The sequence below is a fragment of the Pongo pygmaeus genome, chromosome 11, assembly GCF_028885625.2.
Source record: "Pongo pygmaeus isolate AG05252 chromosome 11, NHGRI_mPonPyg2-v2.0_pri, whole genome shotgun sequence".
Classification (NCBI taxonomy): domain Eukaryota; kingdom Metazoa; phylum Chordata; class Mammalia; order Primates; family Hominidae; genus Pongo; species Pongo pygmaeus.
Window position 1 is genome coordinate 103,796,451 of NC_072384.2, and position 22,911 is coordinate 103,819,361.

General features: G+C 40.4%; 1 protein-coding gene across 10 annotated transcripts in view; it reads right to left on the reverse strand.

Annotated features, from left to right (window-relative positions):
• Positions 1-22,911, reverse strand: part of RAPH1 (Ras association (RalGDS/AF-6) and pleckstrin homology domains 1) — a 105,497-nt gene that overhangs the window by 63,260 nt on the left and 19,326 nt on the right. The window contains exon 2 of one of the 10 annotated variants that reach the window (XM_063648374.1): positions 14,040-14,170. The exons of the other annotated variants lie outside the window; for them this stretch is intronic. The gene's annotated coding sequence lies outside the window, so the exon portion shown is untranslated. The remainder of the gene's footprint in view (positions 1-14,039; positions 14,171-22,911) is intronic. 10 annotated transcript variants of the gene reach the window in all.

Consider the following 22,911-nt stretch of genomic DNA (forward strand, 5'->3'; position numbering starts at 1 on the left):
TTTATAAAAGAGATTTCATGAAGCACTGGATTACCTTTGTTCTTCCGCTCTTCTGCTATGCAAGAGCACATCTCGTGCCTCCCTGTGGAGGAAGCCAGCAACAAGCCCTCACCAGACGCCAAATGCCAGTGCTTTAATCTTGTACTTCCCAGCCTTCAGAACAGTAAGAAAATTAATTTCTGTTCTTTATATATTACCCAGTCTCAGGAATTTTATTGCAGCAGCACACATGGACTGCTATCTTCAAAGCAGCAATCCACAAAATTATATCTGGGATCCTTAAAGGTTAGGAGACAATGTAAGGAATCTAATTATTTGACATGGTGTCGTGAAGTTAAATTTTCAATCTTATTTCACTATATAAAATTTTGCAGAAAGGGTCAAATAATGTTACAAAATTAAACTGAACTTAGTTTGCAGATGCTGAAAACCAGATCATATCTCATTTAATTACTTAAGGGAAATAATTTTCTAATTCTCCTAATACTGGGAAGAACCACAGCTAACCAATATTTCTAATAAATATATCTCTAATAGAAACTGATAATTTCCATTTCTTAATCTTTTATCACTCTAATCATATATAAATTAGGTCATTCTACCCTGGCAAGTGAAAAATGGATCTACCAATTTCCCAATTCATAAATCTGATTCTTAAAAAGATTTGGTTTTTACAATTTGTAATAATATTATTTCTAAGATTTTATTCATTACTATGTAATTGATAGGTCAATCTCAACAGAAACTTGGTATCAGAGCTCATTAAGTGATCTACCTATGAAAAACACAAAATGTTACTGAAAAGAAAAACCTCATCTGACCAGAAGACTTAATTACTCAAATAGTTGCTAGTTTGAGAACACTCAGGAGCAGTAATAGCCAGTTTTCATAAAGAGGGTTAATAAGTAATATAATCTGGAATATACTTGCTTTTACTTCCTAATCTTTCAAACTAAACACATTGGAATAACCCAGAAAATATCCTAGGAGGAATTCTGTTTTGAGAGAATAATACTTATTCTTAATTACATTTTATATCTCTTAAGTACATTTAAAACAACTGGGCATGCAGCACTGTTGTCCAACAGATACCATTATGTCACTATTGGCAGAAACAGCAGCTTTAGTAACTTTAATGAGTATTTTAGGCAATAATACACAAGGCACTGGCTTTATGGTGACTATATTCTCCATAGTAAAGATGTGGTCACATGATGTTTAGGTGACTCATCATCAGGAAAATCTGTGATGTATGAACATCATAACACACACTAAGAGGAAGTTATAATCAAAGAGAACAGGGAGAGAACATTAGTCATAGGCCTCCACGAACCACTGTGATTGGTAGGTATTATATCATTCCCATTTTACAAATGAGGAAAGCTAATCAGAAAGGGTGGCAAGCTCCATTCTTAGAGAAGGGCTTAGAGGACAGCACTCCAGGTCTGCTGTTTCAAACACCACCTCCAATTTCAGGCATCTTACAGATAGGGCTTCCACATTAGATATCATTTAAACCAAGAGTTCAAATTTTTAAAAATGATTTTAAGAAAGGTTTAAATCCTGGACTTCTGAGAACAGAGTGTAACTGCCCATAAAAAAATGCCATACTGGGAAAAATAAAACAACACGAAAATAACATAATAAGATAAATATAAAATAGTTCAAAATAAAGGAATAATTTAAATTACAATGGAGCCAAAGAGAACTACAGTCATGTGCTCATAATGATGTTCATTCAGATCAATGACAGACTGCTTATACAATGGTGGTCCCATAAGTATTTTTACTGTACCTTTTCTAAGTTTAGATACCATTGTATTACAATTGTCTATAGTATTCAGTACAGTAACATGTTGTACAGGTTGTAGCCTAGGAGTAATAGGCTATACTCTATAGCCTAGGTGTGGAGTAGATTATACCACCTAGGTTTGTGTAAGTACAATTTATTATGCTGGCACAACAATGAAATTGCTTAATGAAGCATTTCTCAGAAAGTATCTTCATCATTAAATGACACACAACTGTACAGACTCTGCATCCAAAGCTAGCGTGTTTTAAACTGAGTTTTTTCCTACTATTCAAACAGGCTGTTTTAAAAATCCCTTTAAAAATTTTCATTTATAGTTTTGTTTTGATCTAGACTACTACTGCCAACTTAAGTAAAGGAAAATATCGCTAGAGAACATGACAGCAATGACAGAGAAACATAAAATTAACAGAAATTTTGGAAGTATCTATTGAACATTAACTACTCATGTTACTTTTGCCAATTTTGTCCTATTTTCAATTTGTCCCTACGTGGATTGGTTTAACAGCAACAACAAAAAAAACTGGCCGGGTGCAGTGGCTCACACCTGTAGTCCCAGCACTTTGGGAGGCCAAGGCAGATGTATCACCTGAGGTCAGGAGTTCAAGACTAGCATGGCCAAGATGGTGAAACCCCGTCTCTACAAAAATTAGCTGGGGACAGTGGTGGGCGCCTGTAATCCCAGCTACTTGAGAGGCCGAGGCAGGAGAATCACTTGAACCCAGGAGGCAGAAGCTGCAGTGAGCCAAGATCGTGCCATTGCTCTCCAGCCTGAGCGACGAGTGAAACTCCATCTCAAAGAAAAAAAAAACTTAAGAAACTTACTCAGAGACTTTCCAAAAAACACTTAGGTCCTACAACATTTCTTAAAGAATTCACACTCTAAAACCACTCTCCATTCTCTAAATGCTGATGTTGATAAACCTTATTCTCCAATTCCCCAATACAGCTTAATTTCCACTAACCATACACATCAAATGAGGTGCCCCTGGACATTTTCTTATAGGCTGGGCACCATCTTGGGTCAGCAAATCTAGTAGGGAAATGCATTCCTGCTTGCCAAATTCCTTGACTTCCACACTCTACCCATCCTAAAAATCGTTTGTATTATAATTGCTACATATCACCAAATAAATCACCATTCTATACCTGAATTTTCCAAACATAATGCCCCTACTAGAAACAATGACATCAGAAAATAATCTAACAGTCAACTGTCCTTCCAATCAAAGGAAGAAAAATTAAAGAAAAGAAAACAACTTATAAATCATTAAAAAAATAATTTGGATTTAAAAATGGATAGCTTCTAACATAATGCTCTTCCTTAATGGTATCCAAATAGGCCCAAGGAAACTATAATGCATACTATAACAAATCCTATTAAATTATTCTATGATTATAATATTAGGTACTTTGGGGGGAATATATTGAGGTTTTACTTAAATTCCTTGCTCCATTACATGTAAGGGAAACTATGTTCTGAAAGAGTAAACATACCCTACCACAAATGAAGTTTACTCCCCAAAGCACAGATGTACTGAAGATAGAATAAAATCCAAAGTCATTCACAGATTGACAATGGCCTGTCCAATCCCAACCTTCAGGGACCTCTCTTACCACCTTCCTCCCCCTTCCCCTCCTCCCCCTTCCAGCAACACTGTCCTGCTTGCTAATCCTTGGAACAAAGACTTGCTCCAATGTCCAGCATTTTCAATGTCAGATCCTTTGACTAGAACTCTCTCCTCCAGACAGCTGCATGGCTCACTCATTCAAGTCTGCTTAAATGACCATTCTACCAAGAGTCCACCTTCCTTGATACTTCCGGTCTTTTTTCTTCACAGCACTGATCACCATCTGTCCCATTGTCTCTCTTCTTCCACTAGAAGGAAAGCGCCATAGGAGAGCAAGGACTTTGGTTTCCTTCTGTATCTACAATGCTTGGAATGGTGCCTGGCTTATAGCAGGTGTCATTAAATATCTGCTGAATAAGTATCTAACATACAAACACACATATAGTTAGATATATATATATATATATATAAATACATATATACCAAGGATGCACATTTTTGAAAGGTCTCTAAAGAGCTAGCATGGCCAAAATCCACCAACAAAAAAATCAATATAATGAAGGACTGAAATGAACATTAACAGAGTGCTATTCTTCAAGAAGGTCCTTTATAAGGAACTTGTCATTTGATCTCACAATAACTCTGAGACAGTTGTTACTGATTTATAAATGAAGAAAATTAGGCTAAGAAAGATTAGGTAATTTTTCCCAAGGCTCACATCTAGTCAACAACAGTGTAAGAATTTTGAACCAAGTGTTTGACTTGTTCTTCTGTTATCACTGGTTTTCAAACTCCCAAAGAGGTCCTTTTAGCAGCCACCATGTGCATAGATGAGCTTGAAAAGGGTATGCTAAAACAAAACAAAACAAAACAACCCACAACTTTTATTCATTTGTTCAACAAATATTTACTGAGTAGCTACCACAGGCCAGGCACAAGTGAAACAAGTGAGATAAAGTCCCCTTCCTAGTGGATCCTTAGTCTATTGGCATGAAGAATGAAGGAGAGTCAGCTATAGAAATCTACGGAAGAATGAGTATAGAAAACAACCAAAGACTAAGGTAGGAATAAGCCATGTGTATTCAGTGCAAGATTATACTATGGCTGGAGCCCAGTGACCTAGTAAAAGAGTAACAGAATCTGAAGTCAGAGAGGCAGACAGGGAATACAGCATCTATGACCTAGTAAGCTTAGTAAACTGTTAGGGTTTTATTCTAAGTCCCTTCTCTACATATAAGCAGGGTCTTGGTATAATGGCATTAATGCTTTTTAAAAAGATCACTCAAATTGCTTTATGATGAAAAGACTGTAAGGATGGAAAGAACTAGATGAGACCAAGAAGACTACTGCAATGATCCTGTTGAGAAATGATAAAGACCTCAACTAAGTTGACGGAGATGAACAACCGAGATAAAGACGATGATGATGATAGCTAATATTTATTGAATAAATATGGATCAGGCATTATTCCAAGTGTAGTACATGTATTAATTCACTTAACCCTTATAATGACCCTATAAAGTAGGTACTATTAAGCCATTTACTGATGAAACTGAGAAGGTACATAGTTTGCCATGGCTGTAGAGCCAGAATTCAAACTTAAGACAGTTATCACTACTACCCAGGTTCTTAACTATTGTATAATACTGTCTTTCCCTGAGATGAAATGAAGTAATGTGGCAAAACTCAGGATGTTTTTCTGCAGTAAAGTCAAAAGAACTTAATGAAAAACTAAATGGGGGGAAAGAAAAGAGAAATCAAGGATAATGCCTAGATTTCTGGTTTTAGTAAGTGGGTGGTGATAACATCGACTAAGACTAGTGAGAAGCAAGTTGGGGGAAGAGTTGGATTCTGTTTTGAAGATAGAGTAGTGATGTCTAGCAAACGTCCAACTAGGAAAACTATGAGGAAAGGTTAAGACTCAGCTGATACGAAGGCTTAATCTATTATTTTGAAACCATATTATAGAAAAATCAGACTACAGCTAATAATGATTTAACTAATATTTTAAACTCATTTACATGTACTTTATTTATGAAAAACAGAAATAATGGGAGAATGATCTACTACTGCTTATATACTGGTTGGTTTCATTTTAATAATAACAGTAAGTAATTGTGCCCAATTATTACAGGTTAAAACCTGTATATAGTAAGCTCCACTATGCATAATGAAGCTATCTATTCAGTATTCTTTAGTATGAAACAATATTATTCCTGCTAAATTTTCCATGAAGTTATTTATTCAAGCCTATTTTCCCTATTAACTTTCCTCTCAGGAGATATTTTGGTTTACTACTCAATACCCTCACTGTAAAACAAAACGGTGATTATCAAGAAGGTTGAGCTTAGATTAGGGCTTAAAAATTTGGTTAAATACATTACATATAGGGCAATTATAAAGGGCAAAAGACAAGGTGTATATCTGTGAGAATGTCATGAGATTGATTCAAAGAGAACTAAAGTGGGACCTTGAAAGCCAAGCCTATTTTTTTTGCCCGAAGCAACTGGATTCTTTTTTTTTTTTAAATGATGGGATCACCCAGGCTGGAGTGCAGTGGCACTAACACATCTCACTGAAGCCTGGACCTCCCAGGCTCAGGCAATTCTCCTGTCTCAGCCCCCCAAGTAGCTGGGACTACAGGCATGTACGACCACGTCAGGATAATCCTTTGAAATTTTTTGTAGAGATGGGATTTCGCCAGATGGCCTAGGCTGGTCTTGAACTCCTAAACTCAGGCAATCCTCTGGCATCGGCCTCCCCTGGCATCGGCCTCCCAAAGTGCTGGGATTACAGGCGTGAGCCACCGCACCCAGCCAACAACTGGATTCTTAAGCATAGAAATTAAAGGGTCGGGGCAGAAATGCATTTTATCAGAGAACATAACTGTGTATAAGAGTTTTTACACGCCTGTAATCTCAGCACTTTGGGAGGCTGAGGCAGGCGGATCACCTGAGGCCAGGAGTTCAAGACTAGCCTGGCCAACATGGCGAAACCCCGTCTCTATTAAAAATACAAAAAAATTAGGGTGTGGTGGCACATGCCTGTAATCCCAGCTACTCAGGAGACTCAGGCATGAGAATTCCTTGAATCCAGGAGGCAAAGGTTGCAGTGAGTGGAGATTGTCCTACTGCACTCCAGTCTGGGTGACAGAGTGAGACTCTGTCTCAAAAAAAAAGAAAAAAAAGAGTTTTTGTTGTTGTTGTTGTTTTTTGAGATGGAGTTTTGCTCTTGTCGCCCAGACTGGAGTGCAATGACACAATCTCGGCTCACTGCAACCTCCGCCTCCTGGGTTCAGGCGATTCTCCTGCCTCAGCCTCCTGAGTACCTGGGACTACAGGCATGCACCACCACGCCCGGCTAATTTTGTGTTTTTAGTAAAGACAGGGTTTTGCCATGTTGGCCACGCTGGTCTCAAACTCCTGACCTCCAGGTGATCTGCCCACCTCGGCCTCCCAAAGTGCTGGGGATTACAGGCGTGAGCCACCATGCCTGGCTGAATAAAAAAGTTTTTAGAGCAGGGAAAGACCATTAGAAGGCTACTGCAGACATTAGGTAGAGATAATTCACAAAATTGAAGTCCTGAGCGAAAATACAACTTACGCAAGTCACATACTCAGAGGAGCAAGAAAATTACATGGCATATAGTCAGGGTGCCTTAATTATTGAGCTCTTTTGGTCCTGTTAATAATTCAAAAAAAATACTCTAAACTTAAAACCACATGAACATTCTCAGATACAGGAGAGCAGAGTGCTATTAGAGCCATTTCCATGGGTCTAGAGTGCTCAATGTTCCAAAGACACAAGAGAAGCTTTGATTTCATTGAACATTCACTGTGCCAGACACTGGAGGAACAGAGATGAAAATGACAACCTCTGTCCTCAAGGAACATATAATCTAGTAGGGAACAGAAAAGGAAACCAACAATGATGAAACCCTCTGTTAAGTGCTATAAAAGAGGTATGTTAAGTGAATGCAGTTTAACTCAGTTTGAGAAGATAGGAAAGTGGTGATGCGTCAGTGGAGACCTGAAGAGTGAATATGCAAGAGAAAGGAGAAGGGTGTTTTAGGCAGAGGAACCAACATATACAAGGGTATAAAGATGTGAGAACAACATGTTAGAACTCAAAGTGACTTAGCATTTCTGAAGCATAGGATGGGTGGTGCAGACTCACAGAAAATGAGGCTAGAGAGGAGGAAGCGGCAAAATCCTAAGCCATACCAAAAACTTTGGACTTTATCCTGCAGGGCAATGTTATTCCAATTGTGGTTTGTTGATGACCTGCATCAAAATTACCTGGGGTGCATCTTTTAAAGTCAGTTTTAAAATGGCCCACTCAAGATCTACTGAATACTAATGTCAAGAGGATGGAATATTTTCAACCAGTTACCCAGGGTATTGCTTATACCCACTTAAGTTTAACAAAGTATAAACAACTATGTTGTTTAATAATTACTGGGAGCTCTTGCAAGACAATAAGTAATGCCATTTTGTGTAACCACAATTTGGTTAAAAGTAAATGTGGACTCCTTAAATGAGTACTAGAATGAGTACTCCTTAAAACCATAAGGAAATTAGGTACCATGAGGATCCATCATTAACACACCCCAATTACTCCTCTTCCATTACCATAGTCTCATGCTTCCTCTCAGTTATTCATTTACAAATAAATTTTAGTTCTTTATTTCCAGTTATGTTTCAGTAGCTTTCTCACAAAAATGGTTTTAGAAACACCTCCTATGCTGTTCTAACCTGAAAAATAATTCTAAAGAAAAACATGCACTAGAGAAAGGGGCAGGAGGGAGGTGAAGACTTCCATGTTCAAGGAGTACCCCAACTGTGCAAGTTACAACTGTTGCAAAATAAAAGCAAGAGGAAGGAAACCTAAATCAGACAAGAAAAACAATAAGAAAAAAAATGTTAAATTTAGTAAGGCACAAAAAGAGGAAGAGGACTCATCAAAAGGAGGAGAGAGGAAGTCACAGCAGAGAAGGGAAAGGAAAGGAAAGAAGTAGGACACTCATAATGTAAAATGGAAAGAGAATTGTAGGGGATTAATTACTTATCAGATGGGGCAGTGCCTGGTATGCTCGGTGTCTTTCTCTCATGACCTACAACTACACTATTTTAAAACAAGACCTTTAGTTCTGCTGTGAATGAAGTGCTATTATTTATAAGTTGCCCAAATGGAAACTGGGAATTTAATAAACAGTCTGGGAAGTTTTAAAAACAAATTTGCATGGCCAGGCATGGTGGCTCACGCCAGTAATCCTAGCACTTTGGGAGGCCAAGGCGGGCAGACTGCTTGAGCCCAGGAGTTTGAGACCAGCCTGGGCCACATGGCAAGACCTCATCTCTTAAAAAAATAAAGATAATTTTATAACTTTTGCTCTTAATTTATAAGGTAGATGAGTTAAAAAAAAAAAAAAAGTTAAAAGTTGCTTTTTATATATCCATCACTGAAGTTTCCTCTGTAGATTAGTGACCCTCAATAGAAAGGACCTACAGAAAGGTTCTACTTACGATCCAAACCTTCGAAAATACTCTGCCTACAAAGCATCAAGCTAAGTATTATGCAAAAAAAAAAAAAAAAAAGGCAAAAAACAAATTCCGTAACTTCAAAGAACATTAATACTAACTGTGGGAGAACAGGGCTCACTGCAGCCTTGACCTTCTGGGCTCAAGCAGTCCTCCTGCCTCAGCCTCCCTGAGTAGCTGGGACGACAGATGCAAGATATCTTGATTAACAAATTCTCTAGCAACAAAGTTCCTTTTGTAGGCCAGTGCATGAAGCAAATTTAAAGGAAGCTACGGTCTCCTACGTGTTGAAAGGGACTAAGAAGGAAGCAATGTGCTATGCTATTCAGAGCCTTCATAGAAGCAAGCCTGAGTTAACTAGCTACCAGGGAACTTGCATGGATGGCCCGGTCCTCAGAGTGAGCTGACACCTGGAACTCAGTTTTGTAAAACTGCCACATGGAACCAAACCTTCTTAACAGAGAGGCATGCTATTCTTGGGCCAGTCACAGTAAATTCTTCACCCAGAGGACAGAGAAGTACTAGGAAAGATGATTTACACCCTTATGCCATCTTTTTGATTTAAGCCTTCATTTTTGACAACCCAGGATGTAACTAACACATCCTCTTCACTATCATCTACATTAACTGTGAAGTAATTTAAGATCACATAATGAAGCATAAAAACAAACTAGAACTATTTTAACAGTTGGTAGAGATTGTAATGCCTAAGAGTTATAAATCAAATTCAAAGGCAATTTTGTTAATGTTTTATCAGGCACTTAAATGAACCCCTTAGAAAAAGAATTTGGGAGGCCGAGGCGGGCAGATCACGAGGTCAGGAGATTGAGACCATCCTGGCTAACACGGTGAAACCCCGCCTCTACTAAAAATACAAAAATTAGCCGGGCATGGTGGCGGGTGCCTGTAGTCCCAGCTACTCGGGAGGCTGAGGCAGAAGAATGGCGTGAACCCCGGAGGTGGAGCTTGCAGTGAGCTGAGATTGCGCCACTGCACTCTAGCCTAGGCAACAGAGCAAGACTCCGTCCCAAAAAAAAAAAAAAAAAAGAATTCCTTTTACAGAATGATGAACCAGGCCGGGCACAGTGGCTCACATCCGTAATCCCAGCACTTTGAGAGGCCAAGGCAGGCAGATCACCTTAGGTCAGGAGTTCGAGACCAGCCTAACATGGTGAAACCCCGTCTCTACTAAAAATACAAAAATTAGCCGGACGTAGTGGCCAGCAGGCACCTGTAATCCCAGCTACTCAGGAGGCTGAGGCAGAAGAATCGCTTGAATCCAGGAGGCGGAGGTTGCAGTGAGCCGAGATCCCGCCATTGCATTCCAGCCTGGGAGACAGAGTGAGACTCTGTCTCAAAAACAAACAAACAACAACAAAAAATATGAACCATATTTTAATGAGAATAAGCATTCCTTTATTTATATTAGATTTTCATAATATTGGATATTCTTAATCTATTAAACCCCAAACAGGAACTCCCCATCTGTATTAGTCTGTTTTCATGCTGCTGATAAAGACATACCAGAGACTGGGAAGAAAAAGGTTTAACTGGACTTACAGTTCCATATGGCTGGAAGGGCCTCAGAATCATGGCGGTGGCAAGACAAAATGTGAAGAAGCAAAAGTGGAAACCCGTGATAAACCCATCAGATCTCATGAACTTATTCACTATCACAAGATTAGCACAAGAAAGACTGGCCCCCAAGATTCAATTAGCTCCCCCTGGGCCCCTCCCACAACACATAGGAATTCTGGGAGATACAATTCAAGTTGAGATTTGGGTGGGGACACAGCCAAACCATATCATTCAGCCCCTCCAAATCTCATGTCCTCACATTTCAAAACCAATCATGCCTTCCCAATAGTCTCCCAAAGTCTTAACTAATTTCAGCATTAACCCAAAAGTCCACAGTCCAAAGTCCCAACTGAGACAAGGCAAGTCCCTTCTGCCTATGAGCCTATAAAATCAAAAGCAAGCTAATTACTTCCCAGATACAATGGGGGTACAGGTATTGGGTAAATACAGCCATTCCAAATGGGAGAACTTGGCCAAAACAAAGGGGATACAGGGCCCATGAAAAGTCCAAAAACCAGTGGGGCAGCCAAATTTTAAAGCTCCAAAATGATCTCCCTTCACTCCAGGTCTCACATCCTGGTCACACTGATGCAAAAGGTGGGTTCCCATGGTCTTGGGCAGCTCCGCCCCTGTGGCTTTGCAGGGTACAGCCTCCCTCCTGGATGCTTTCACAGGCTGGCATTGAGTGTCTGAGGCTTTTCTAGGTGCACAGTGCAAGCTGTCTGTAGATCTACCATTCTGGGGTCTGGAGGATGATAGCCCTCTTCTCACAGCTCCACTAGGCAGTGCCCCAGTAGGGACTCTGTGTGGGGGCCCCGACCCCACATTTCCCTTCCGCACTGTCCCAGGAGAGGTTCTGCATGAGAGCCCCGCCCCTGCAGCAAACTTTTGCCTAGGCATCCAGGTGTTTCTATGTATCTTCTGAAATCTAGGCCAAAGTTTCTAAACCTCAGTTCTTGACTTCTGTGCACTCGTAGGCTCAACATCACGTGGAAGCTGCCAAGGCTTGGGGCTTCCACCCTCTGAAGCCACATCCCAAGCTCTATGTTGGCCCCTTTCAGCCACAGCTGGAGTGGCTGGGACACAGGGCACCAAGTCCCTAGGCTGCACACAGCACAGAGACCCTGGGCCCGGCCCATGAAACCACTTTTTCCTCCTGGACCTCTGGGCCCTGTGATGGGAGGGGGCTGCCATGAACGTCTCTGACATGGCCTGGAGACATCTTCCCAACGGTCTTGGGGATTAACATTAGGGTCCTTGCTATTTATGCAAATTTCTGCAGCTGGATTGAATTTCTCCTTAAAACAAAAAAAAAAAAAAAAAAAAAAAAGGTTTGTCTTTTCTACTGCATCATCAGGCAGAAAATTTTCTGAACTTTTATGCTCTGTTTCTCTTTTAAAACAGAATGCTTTTAATAGCACCCAAGTCACCTCTTGAATGCTTTGCTGCTTTGAAATTTCTTCCATCAGATACCCTAAATCATCTCTCTCAATTTCAAAGTTCTACAAATCTCTAGCGCAGGGGCAAAATGCCGCCAGTGTCTTTGCTAAAACATAATGAGAGTCACCTTTGCTCCAGTTCCCAACAAGTTCCTCATCTCCATCTGAGACCACCTCAGCTTGGATCTTATTGTTCATATCACTATCAGCATTTTTGTCAAAGCCATTCAACAAGTCTCCAGGAAGTTCCACACTTTCCTACATTTTCCTATCTTCTTCTGAGCCCTCCAAACTGTTCCAGCCTCTGCCTGTTACCCAGTTCCAAAGACACTTCCACGTTTTTGGGTTATCTTTTCAGCAACGCCACACTCTACTGGTACCAATTTACTGCATTAGTCCATTTTCAGGCTGCTGATGAAGACATACCTGAGATTGGGAAGAAAAAGAGGTTTAATTGGACTTACAGTTCCACATGGCTGGGGAGGCCTCAGAATCACGGCGGGAGGCAAAATGCACTTCTTACATGGTGGTGGCAAAAGAAAATGTGGAAGAAGCAAAAGTGAAAACCCCTGATAAACCCATCAGCTTGTGAGACTTATTCACTATCACAAGACTAGCACAAGAAAGACTGGCCCCCATGATTAAATTACCACCTCCTGGGTCCCTCCCACAACACAGAGGAATTCTGGGAGATACAACTGAAGTTGAGATTTGGGTGGGGACACAGCCAAACCATATCACTAAAGTGGAAAAAAACAATTTAGTTCAACACTCTACAAAGAAACCCCTAACATCCCTATAAATAAAAAGTTCTGATTATCTTATAATTAACTATTACACAATATGCCATTAAGCATTATCTGAAACCACAGAGTAGATAAAAAACTACAAAAACTGAAAAACAACAAATAATTAAGATTGTGTGGTTTATATTCCAGCTTCTCAATTTCAAGAGCTGTAAGACAGTAAATTTCTGTTGCTTTAAGCCACTCAGTGTGTAGTAATTTGTTACTGCAGCCCTAGCAAATGAATACTCTAAACACACACACACACACACACACACACACACACACGGCTGCTCCACACTTCAGACCTTTTTCTGTTATACTAGTGTAGCTATTTAGTTATTTTTGCAGACAGCTGATATTGTGCATGTCCAGTCCAGCCTCAACTAGAAGTAGAAGCTGCAACTTCATTCACTCTTAGAGAAAACGGTCTTGAAACTATGGAAAGCCTCAAGAGGGAGGCAGCAGTATTTTTCTTCACTTTTGTCCTACCTATTCCCCTACCAGATGGCCAAATGCACTGGCAAGAAATCCAATCCCAGAGGCAACCCATGCTTTGAGAGGAAAGCGGTTGCCAAATAGCTGTAGCCTATAGCTTGGAAGTCATTTGGATTAGGTATTGAATTATCACTATAAATAAACTCAAGGTTTCAAACAGACAAAAAGATGGACAGAAATAAAGACAGAGATGTGTGTATTATGTGTTTGTAGGTATGTCCACTGAAAAAGCCTGGTGGCAATGACACCATGTAATTAACTAGCACACTTAGTTCCCAGTTTTTGGTTTCAAAATACTGTATATACTCTACACAAAAAGTAACAGATACCTGGAGTAATAATTCCAGGGCTGGGCAGGGAAAAAAAAACAAGATAAGATCCTGCAGTGAGCCGAGATCGCGCCACTGCACACTCCAGCCTGGGCGACAGAGCGAGACTCCGTCTCAAAAAAAAACAAAAAAAAAACAAGATGAGCCTCTAGAACATCATCTCGTGGCAAAAAGTCCACAATTAATGATAGGCACATGTCAAATGGACATGAGAACCAGCCTGAAGGCCCAGATCAGGGGCCTAATCTATGAAAAGTTAAATACTGAAATAAATTATTATAGAAACAAATTATAATCCACTGACTAAAATCCATATATATATATATATATTTTTTTTTTGGGGGGATGAACTTTCACTCTGGGTTGCCCAGGCTGGAGTGCAATGGCACAATCTCAAGCCATTGCAACCTCCACCTCCCAGGTTCAAGTGATTCTCCTGCCCCAGACTCCCAAGTAGCTGGGATTACAGGCGCCTGCCACCACACTCACCTAATTTTTTTATTTTTAGTAGAGACAGGGTTTCATCATGTTGACCAGGCTGGTCTTGAACTCCTGACCTCAGGTGATCCGCCCACCTCGGCCTCCCAAAGTGCTGGGATTACAGGTGTGTGCTCCCGTGCCTGGCCATAAAATCCATATTGAATTAAATAAAATATACACTGTAAAGAAGAAAGCTCTTCCTTACTGTAGAATGCCAACTACTTAATGTAGATGAAATGACAAAAAAAAAATCACCATTTTGCAACCACTGTTATAATTACTAAGTATTTATTTTAAAAGTAATTTAAAAACCAAGTTGCTAAGTTTTAAAAAATCAAGGCAAGAATCATCAATAGAGGCTAAAACTAGTAGGTGAAAATTTGATGCCACATATTCTCAAAATATCTCCCCACAAATTACTCAGAAGACAACCTTAACCAAGTGACCAAAATATCATCACTACAGAAGCAAACCAACATCAGAGGGTTCCAGTTATAATGCATTGGGAAGGATACAACATCACTGTAGTATTCCTGCAAAAAATGCAGTACTTGAATCAAATCACAAGAGACATTTCACAAAATAACTGGCCAACACTTTTCAATAATGTGATGGCCAAGAAACAAAGAAAAGCTAAGGAAATTTTCCATATTCAATGGAACTTAAAGAGACATGACAACTAAACACAATGCTTGAACCTGGACTGGATCTTAGACCCAGGGAAAATATCTAAACATAGCCATAAGGACAATGTTGGACAGTTGACAAAATATGACTGTGGATTAGAACACATATTGAATCAATGTTACAATTCCTGATTTTGATAACAATATTGCAGTGACATAAGAGAACATCTTTGATCTTAAGAAACATACACTGGGGCCGGGCGCGGTGGCTCACACCTGTAATCCCAGCACTTTGGGAGGCTGAGGTGGGCGGATCAGGCGGGCAGATCACGAAGTCAGGAGATCAAGACCATCCTGGCTAACACAGTGAAACCCCGTCCCTACTTAAAAAAAAAAAATACAAAAAAATTAGCCAGGCGTGGTGGCAGGCGCCGGTAGTCCCAGCTACTCAGGAGGCTGAGGCAGGAGAATGGCATGAACCCAGGAGGCAGAGCTTGTAGTGAGCTGAGATAGCGCCACTGCACTCCAGCCTGGGCAACAGAGCGAGACTCTGTCTCAAAAAAAAAAAAAGAAATATACACTGGGGTTACAGGCATGCACCACCATGCCCGGCTAATTTTGTATTTTTAGTAGAGACATGGTTTCTCCACGTTGGTCAGGCTGGTCTCAAACTCCCAACCTCAGGTGATCCGCGCCTGCCTCAGCCTCTCAAAGTGCTGGAATTACAGGCGTGAGCCACCACGCCTGGCCTGGAGGTTGTTTATATTCTTCTTACAACTTTTCTGTAAGTTTGAAATTACAGTTGTCCCTTGGCACCAGGGGGACTGGTTCCAGGACCTCCACCTATACCCAAATCATGCCTACTCAAGTCCAGTAAACCCTCCATATACGCAGGTTTCACATCACCACAATGATCCATGTTTGGTTGAAAAAAAATCTGCATACAAGCAGACCCACACAGTTCAAACCTGTGTTGTTCCAGTGTCAACAGTATATCAAAATAAATTAAGAAAGAGAGAGATGAAGGAGGGGAGATAAAAAGAAAAAACAGTCTTTACCCTCAGAAAGCTATAATTAGGAAAACAGTGTGTTAACAAATAGATCATCTAAATTTCAGAAATAAATTTAAGGAAAAGGAAAAAAAGATAAGCTATAAAACACTTTTACTAAATTAATACGTTTAGTCTAAGGACACTGAATAATAATTGTGTTTTCTCCAATATATGGTTTTTATTATGTATGCATATGCTCCCTTTCCTAAAGTATATTTGCCTTGCTTACTCAGTTAACCTTTTTAGCTTGTTTATAAAAATTTAGCATCTTAGAAAAATATTTATTCATCAGACATCCTTTCACAGATGCAAAAAGAGTCATTTCTAACCTTTAGATTTAAAAAAATAATTTTTTTTTTTTTTTTTTTTTTTTTTTTTAGAGAGAGTCTCGCTGTCACTCAGGCTGGAGTGTGGCAGCATGATCCCGGCTCGCTGCAACCTCTGCCTCCCAGGTTCAAGTGATTCTTGTGCCTCAGCCTCCCGAGTAGCTGGGATTACAGGTGCGCACCACCACACCTGACTAATTTTTGTATTTTTATAGAGACGGGATTTTGCCATGTTGGTCTCAAACCCCTGGCCTCAAGGGATCCAACCACCTTGGCCTCCCAAAGTGCCTGGATTACAGGTGTGAGCCACCACACCCGGCCCTAAAAAAATAAGTAATTTTTTTAAAAGTTCGTTAACATCACAAGTAGGTCAGAAAAAAATCAGAATTTGGTTCCAAATCCAAAGCTAGTATTTAATTAAATTGAAATGCTTACACTAAATACAGACTTCAAGATGGGTATTTTTTAAAATGTTTTGATTATTAAAACTGTTACTTTTGTTACTGTCAGAACAAAAGGAGTAAAACAGTAAACCACTTCTATTTTGCATTATTCATTAACATATGTCCTGACCTCTTCCCAACATCCAAATAGGAGGTATTACTAAAGTTGATCAAATATCCCCCACTGATATGGTTTGGATGGGTATCCCTGCAAATCTCATGTCAAATAGTAATCCCTAATGTTGGAGGTGGGGCCTGGTGTGAGGTGACTGGATTATGGGGGTGGTTTCTCATCAATAGTTTAATACCATCCCCTTGGTGCTGTCCTCTCAATAGTGAGTTCTTGTGAGATGTGGTCATTTAAAAGTGTGTGTCACCTCCCCCCTACTCTTGCTCCTGTTCCGGCCATGTCACCTGCCTTGTTCCCCCTTCACCTTCTACCATGATTGTATAAGCTTTCTAAGGTCTCCCCAGAAGCAGAGCAGATGCCAGCATCATGCTTCCTGTATAGCCTGCAGAACCGTGAGCCAATTAAACCTCTTTTCTTTAAAAATTATCCAGTCTCAGGTATTTCTTTATAGTAATATGAGAATGGCCTAATACATACAACCAAAAAAGCTTCAAGATGTCTGCTTTCTGTTTCCATCTCATAAATGTAAAATTCCTAGGAAAGACATTTTACCACTCATTACTGATAAAAGATACATTTAATACTGTCGGCGCCTGCCTGTAATTCCAGCTGCTCAGGAGGCTAAGGTAGGAAAATCGCTTGAACCTGGGAGGCGGAGATTGCAGTGAGCTGAGATCGTGCCACCGCACTCCAGCCTGGGTGACAGAGTGAGACTCCGCCTCAAAATAAATAAATAAATAAAATAAAGTTTTAGGACAGGCAAAACTGAGACATAGTGATAGAAATCAGAACAGAGGTTGCCCAGGGGAAAAGGGTGGGAGATGAGAGATAGCAAAGGGTCTGGAGGAAACATACAATCAACCAAACCACCAAAATAAAAGTCACACTGCTAAACTATCACAGAGCAATTCATCAGCGTTGGTGCCAGGAGGTTCAATTATTTTTTCAATTCCATGCCTTCTTTTCCTATCTATGACCACTATCTTGGCTCAGATCTATGTTATATTATCCTCAGATTATTCTAGCAACTTCCTAACTGACCTCTCTTCTTTAATCCATCACTGTCAGATTAATCTTTCTTAAAGACTCTTTTCACGTCATGATTTTGCTCAAACACCCAAAACAGTTCCTCATGACATTCTGAATTAAGTATAAACTTTGCATCAAATGACTTTAGATTCTCTCTGACACGGGCTTGATGTAAATTTTCAATCATATTCTCCAAATATAAGCCATGCTTTCTCAATTTGACTTTTAAATTTTCAACCTGACTGCAACATCTCAACCGGTCAAAAAAAAAGTCACAGAAAGCATTTATGCCTCCTCAAAATACCATTAAAATGACAATAAACAGTTTCAAAAACGAATAAACTTGTAAGGACATGGAAACAGGAGATGGCAAAGGCATTAACAGATGAGAGATTCTGGCAAATTTCTGGAAGACAAAAACAGGTAGAATCATACAGGCAGATGAACCAAAACAGTAGGAGCCACTGCTCAGAGCAAGCATTTTCCCTCAACATTTGTTCAACAGATATGTTTTAAGTACATACCACATGACAAACGCTCACTGCTCTAGCAGTTCAGGTACAGCTATAAATATTACAGTGAGGGACCTACTGACATTGAACTTACAGTCTAGTCACAGGAGAGAAATATAAAACAACAAAAAAGATAGTGACAAGTGTGGTCATAATTAAACTAGGGTGTGGAGAGTGATCAAGTGGCTGCTTTAGATTTGATCAACAGAGAAAGCCTGAGTTGTGATAATTTCAGCTCAGATACTAATGTACTAATGACAAGAAAGAATCAGACATGCAAATCTCAGAGAGAAGAGCACTTCAAGTAGAGGGTACAGATTTGGCAAGGGACAGATCACGCAAGGATTTGTAAACTGAGAAAAAGAGTTTGGATTTTATACTAAAGAAGTCCTCGGCTGGGCGCGGTGGCTCACACCTGATATTCCAGCACTTTGGGAGGTTGAGGCGGGCAGATCACCTGAGGTCAGGAGTTTGAGACCAGCCTGACCAACATGGAGAAACCCCGTCTCTACTAAAAATACAAAATTAGCCGGGCGTGGTGGCACATGCCTGTAACCCCAGCTACTAGGGAGGCTGAGGCAAGAGAATGGCTTGAACCTGGGAGGCACAGGTTGCAGTGAGCCGAGATCATGCCACTACACTTCAGCCTGGGCGATAGAGCAAGACTCCATCTCAAAAAAAAAAAAAAAGTCCTCTTGAGGTTCTTGAGGGTAATAGGAAGTAATCCCTTACCAAAGGCTGTAGTAGAGGTAGGGACCATTCATAAAGAAGCCAGGGGATTAAGAGAATAGAAATGGGAAAAAGGATGCTCTGCAGGACAGCAGAGAGTATTCTCCAGGGTGGCATCCCCCAGGCAATTAAGACATTTTCTTCCAGGGTCACTGAAACTACAAAAACAACTCTCAAGCCTGGGATGCAAACTCAAATACCTGCAGGGGTCAGGCAGCCAATATACATACTGGTGGTGGTAGTTAGATATAAACCAATAGGGAGTGGTGAGGTCTGAGAACTGTGACAGCACACCTCAGCTAAAAACACTAGAATTTTTTTTTTTTAAGTTTATTCTGGAATTAAGATAGTGGTGAAGGTTGCATGACCTTATGAATGTAATAAAACTCACGGAGTATACACTTTAAAAGAGTAAATGTTTGGGAGGGTGAGGCAGGAGGATTGCTTGAGCCCAGGAGTTTGAAACCAGCCTGGACAACATAGCGAGACTCTGTATTAAAAAATAAATTTAAAAAAAGAGTAAATATTATGTATATCTCAATTTAAAAAAACTAAAAGTTTAAGTGTGTGCTAGTTAAACAAGAGAAGACTTAGATACCACTTCCTCTGAGAAGCCCATGAACTTTGTACCTCTCTATGGCATTTACAGCTAATCAGCTTTGTATTATGTGGTGGTTATTTGTGCACTTGCCTTATCACTCTCCACACCCAACTAGATTGAAAGCTCTGGAAAGACAGAGACCATATGGTTCTCATTTTTCACCCCAGAGCAACTACCACAGAAATATATTCTTTCTTGATGCAAATTTCGACTTTTTTCTGCCAAATATTTCTAATTTAAGATGACTCAAAGCTAAAGGTACATTCCTTAAAAAAAAAAAGTGGCCAATTTATCTGGTTCTAGTTTAAAGAAATATTAATCAAAAGAAACCAACATATTCCAAAATTAATTTCCCTATCAATAGAGGAATGGTTAGGAAAAATCAGAAAATTCTGCAATGCACTTTAGCTTCAGAAGAATATTTTAATAATATTTCTATAAGGCTATTTCAAGGCATATGATTTGATTCAATAGTTGTGTTAATGACTCTCTGGTAAAAATTAACAAATGACTATTCGTAAGGGTTCTTGCACCTGACAAAAACCCAACTCAAACTAGTTCTAACAAGGAATCTATTCAAAGTATAATTATCAGTACATTTGTCACAATGTTTGTCCTCTCAACTTCTTTAATCTCCCTTTCTCTTCCCTTCCAGGGTTTCATTCCAAAATTCTCTACCTTCTTTACATTTCCATTTCCCATGTCTTTGCTGTCTCCCCATTTTAACCTATGAGTTCTCTTTCAGTATCCCTTTAAAAAGCTACTCCCAATTCCTACATATGAAAAACCAAAATCCACACAGTCGCTAAAAGAGACTTTAAGAATCAGCCAGGCATGGTGGCCAGTGGCTCATGCCTGTAATCTCAGCACTTTGGGAGGCAGAGGTGGGAGGATCACAAGGTCAAGAGATTGAGACCATCCTGGCCAATATGGTAAAACCCTGTCTCTACTGAAAATACAAAAAAAATTAGCTGGGTGTGGTGGCATGCACCTATAGTCCCAGCTACTTGGGAGGCTGAGGCAGGAGAATCGCTTGAACCCAGGAGGCAGAGGTTGCAGAGAGCCGAGATCGCACCAATGCACTCCAGCCTGGTGACAGAGTGAGATTCTGTCCCAAAAAAAAAAAAAAAAAAAAAGAATTAAGCAGAATATGGGCCAGGGGTGGTGGCTCACGCCTATAATCTCAACACTTTGGGAGGCCCAGGCAGGCGGACCACTTGAGGTCGGAAGTTGGAGCCCAGCCTGGCCAACATGATGAAACCCTGTCTCTACTAAAAATACAAAAAATTAGCTGGGTGTGGTGATGCACACCTGTGGTCCCAGCTACTCGGGAGGCTGAGGCAGGAGAACTGCCTGAACCTGGGAGGGAGAGGTTGTAGTGAGCCAAGATTGTGCCACTGCACTCCAGCCTGGGTGACAGAGCGAGACTCTGTCTCAAAAAAAAAAAAAAAAAACCCAAAAAACAAACAGAAATTCTCCCTCCACGTTTATATGCCTTAACATTTTATTCCACTAGGAGTAAGAAATCCAACCAGAGGTGGATCATTATTCCTGACATTAATGAGACACAAATGGAAATAAGATAGAATTTAACAGTCAAAAATTGCCTTGGGTGACAAGAATAGTCTAAAAAAGTTATTGAAATTTTTGGAATGAGTTTGTTGGGTATTTAAACAACACATGCTAAACATCCCTTTTTTTTTTTTTTTTTTTTTTGAGACAGAGTCTTGCTCTGTCATCCAGGCTGGAGTATAGTGGTGCCTTCTTAGCTCACTGCCACCTCCGCCTCCCAGGTTCAAGCGATTCTCCTTGCCTCAGCCTACCAAGTAGCTGGGATTACAGGTGTATGCCACCACGCCCAGCTAATTTTTTGTATTTTTTAGTAGAGACAGGGTTCACTGTGTTAGCCAGGATGGTCTGGATCTCCTGACCTGGTGATCTGCCCACATTGGTCTCCCAAAGTGCTGGGATTATAGGCGTAAGCCACCGCGCCCAGCCATCCCTTAACATTTTAACACTAATTCTGGTTTATAAGAAATCTCAAATAGGTAAATCTTTCATGTTCATGTCCTAAGTTTGAATGAGTAAAAACAGACTTTCATTATCTTACACAACTGAAAAGGTTAGTTTAATAAACAGTTTGCCAGATCTCCCTTAGTTATCTAGGACTAAACAAGGAATCAGGAGACTTGAAATTCTTGTCTTAATTCTGCCACTAACTAGCTACAACTTTGCGTTAAATCATTTAAATCCTTAGCCCTCATTTTCTTAATCTGCAGAAAAATGGGGGGGGGGGGAATGGACGAACTAGTTGATACCAAAGATTTCCTCCGCTCCTCCAACCCCATTCTATTTTTGTCTGAATTTCTACTATTTAATTACTGACTTCACTCTCAATTTCTTCCTATTTATCAGTCTTTTCTCACCAATCTTTCTTTTTTTTTTTTTTTTTGAGACAGAGTCTCACTCTGTCGCCCAGGCTGAAGTGCAGTGGTGTGATCTCGGCTCACTGCAAGCTCCACCTCCCAGGTTCATGCCATTCTGCTGCCTCAGCCTCCCAGGTAGCTGGGACTACAATCCACCACATTATGCCCCGCCCAAGACGCTATCTCAAAAAAAAAAAAAAAAAGGCCGGGCGCGGTGGCTCACACCTATAATGCCAGCACTTTGGGAGACTGAGGTGGGCAGATCACTTGAGGTCAGGAGTTTGAGACCAGCTGGCCAACATGGTGAAACCCCGTCTCTACTAAAAATACAAAAATTAGTCGGGTGTGGTGGCAGGCGCCTATAATCCCAGCTACTCGGGAGGCTGAGGCAGGAGAATCGCTTGAGCCTGGGAGGCGGAGGTTGCAGTGAGCCGAGATCACGCCACTGCACTACAGCCCAGGAGACAGAGCAAGACTCAGTCTCAAAAAAAGAAAAAAAACCAAAAATATTGTATAGAGACTCTCTGTTGCCCAGGCTGGAGTGCAGTGGTGTGATCTCAACTCACTGCAGCCTCCACCTCCCGGGTTCAAGTGATTCTCCTGCCTGAGCCTCCAGAGTAGCTGGGATTGCAGGCATGAGCCACCACACGTGGCCCTCTCTCCAATCTTAATTCCGGCGTAATGTATCTGCTGCCAGCTACTCTTTACTCTATTACTTAAGGGGAGGGAGCAGTTTAGGGAGCCAGCTTTCCCACCTTCACAGTCCAAAGACAGCCACAGCTATCTCTGCTCTGTCCTAGTTCAAATGAAGTCTCAGGAGTTTAGAAATTGTCTGAGGTGCTTTGACTTCTAATTTAATACTTATAGGGTTTTTTTGTTTTGGGTTTTACTCTCTGTGTATTCATTTGTTTGAATAGTTAATATGGTCATGGTTATGAGAGAGAATAAAATTCAACTTAGTGTACAACAAAATATGGATTCCAGGAAGCTCAGAGGGTGGCTACCAG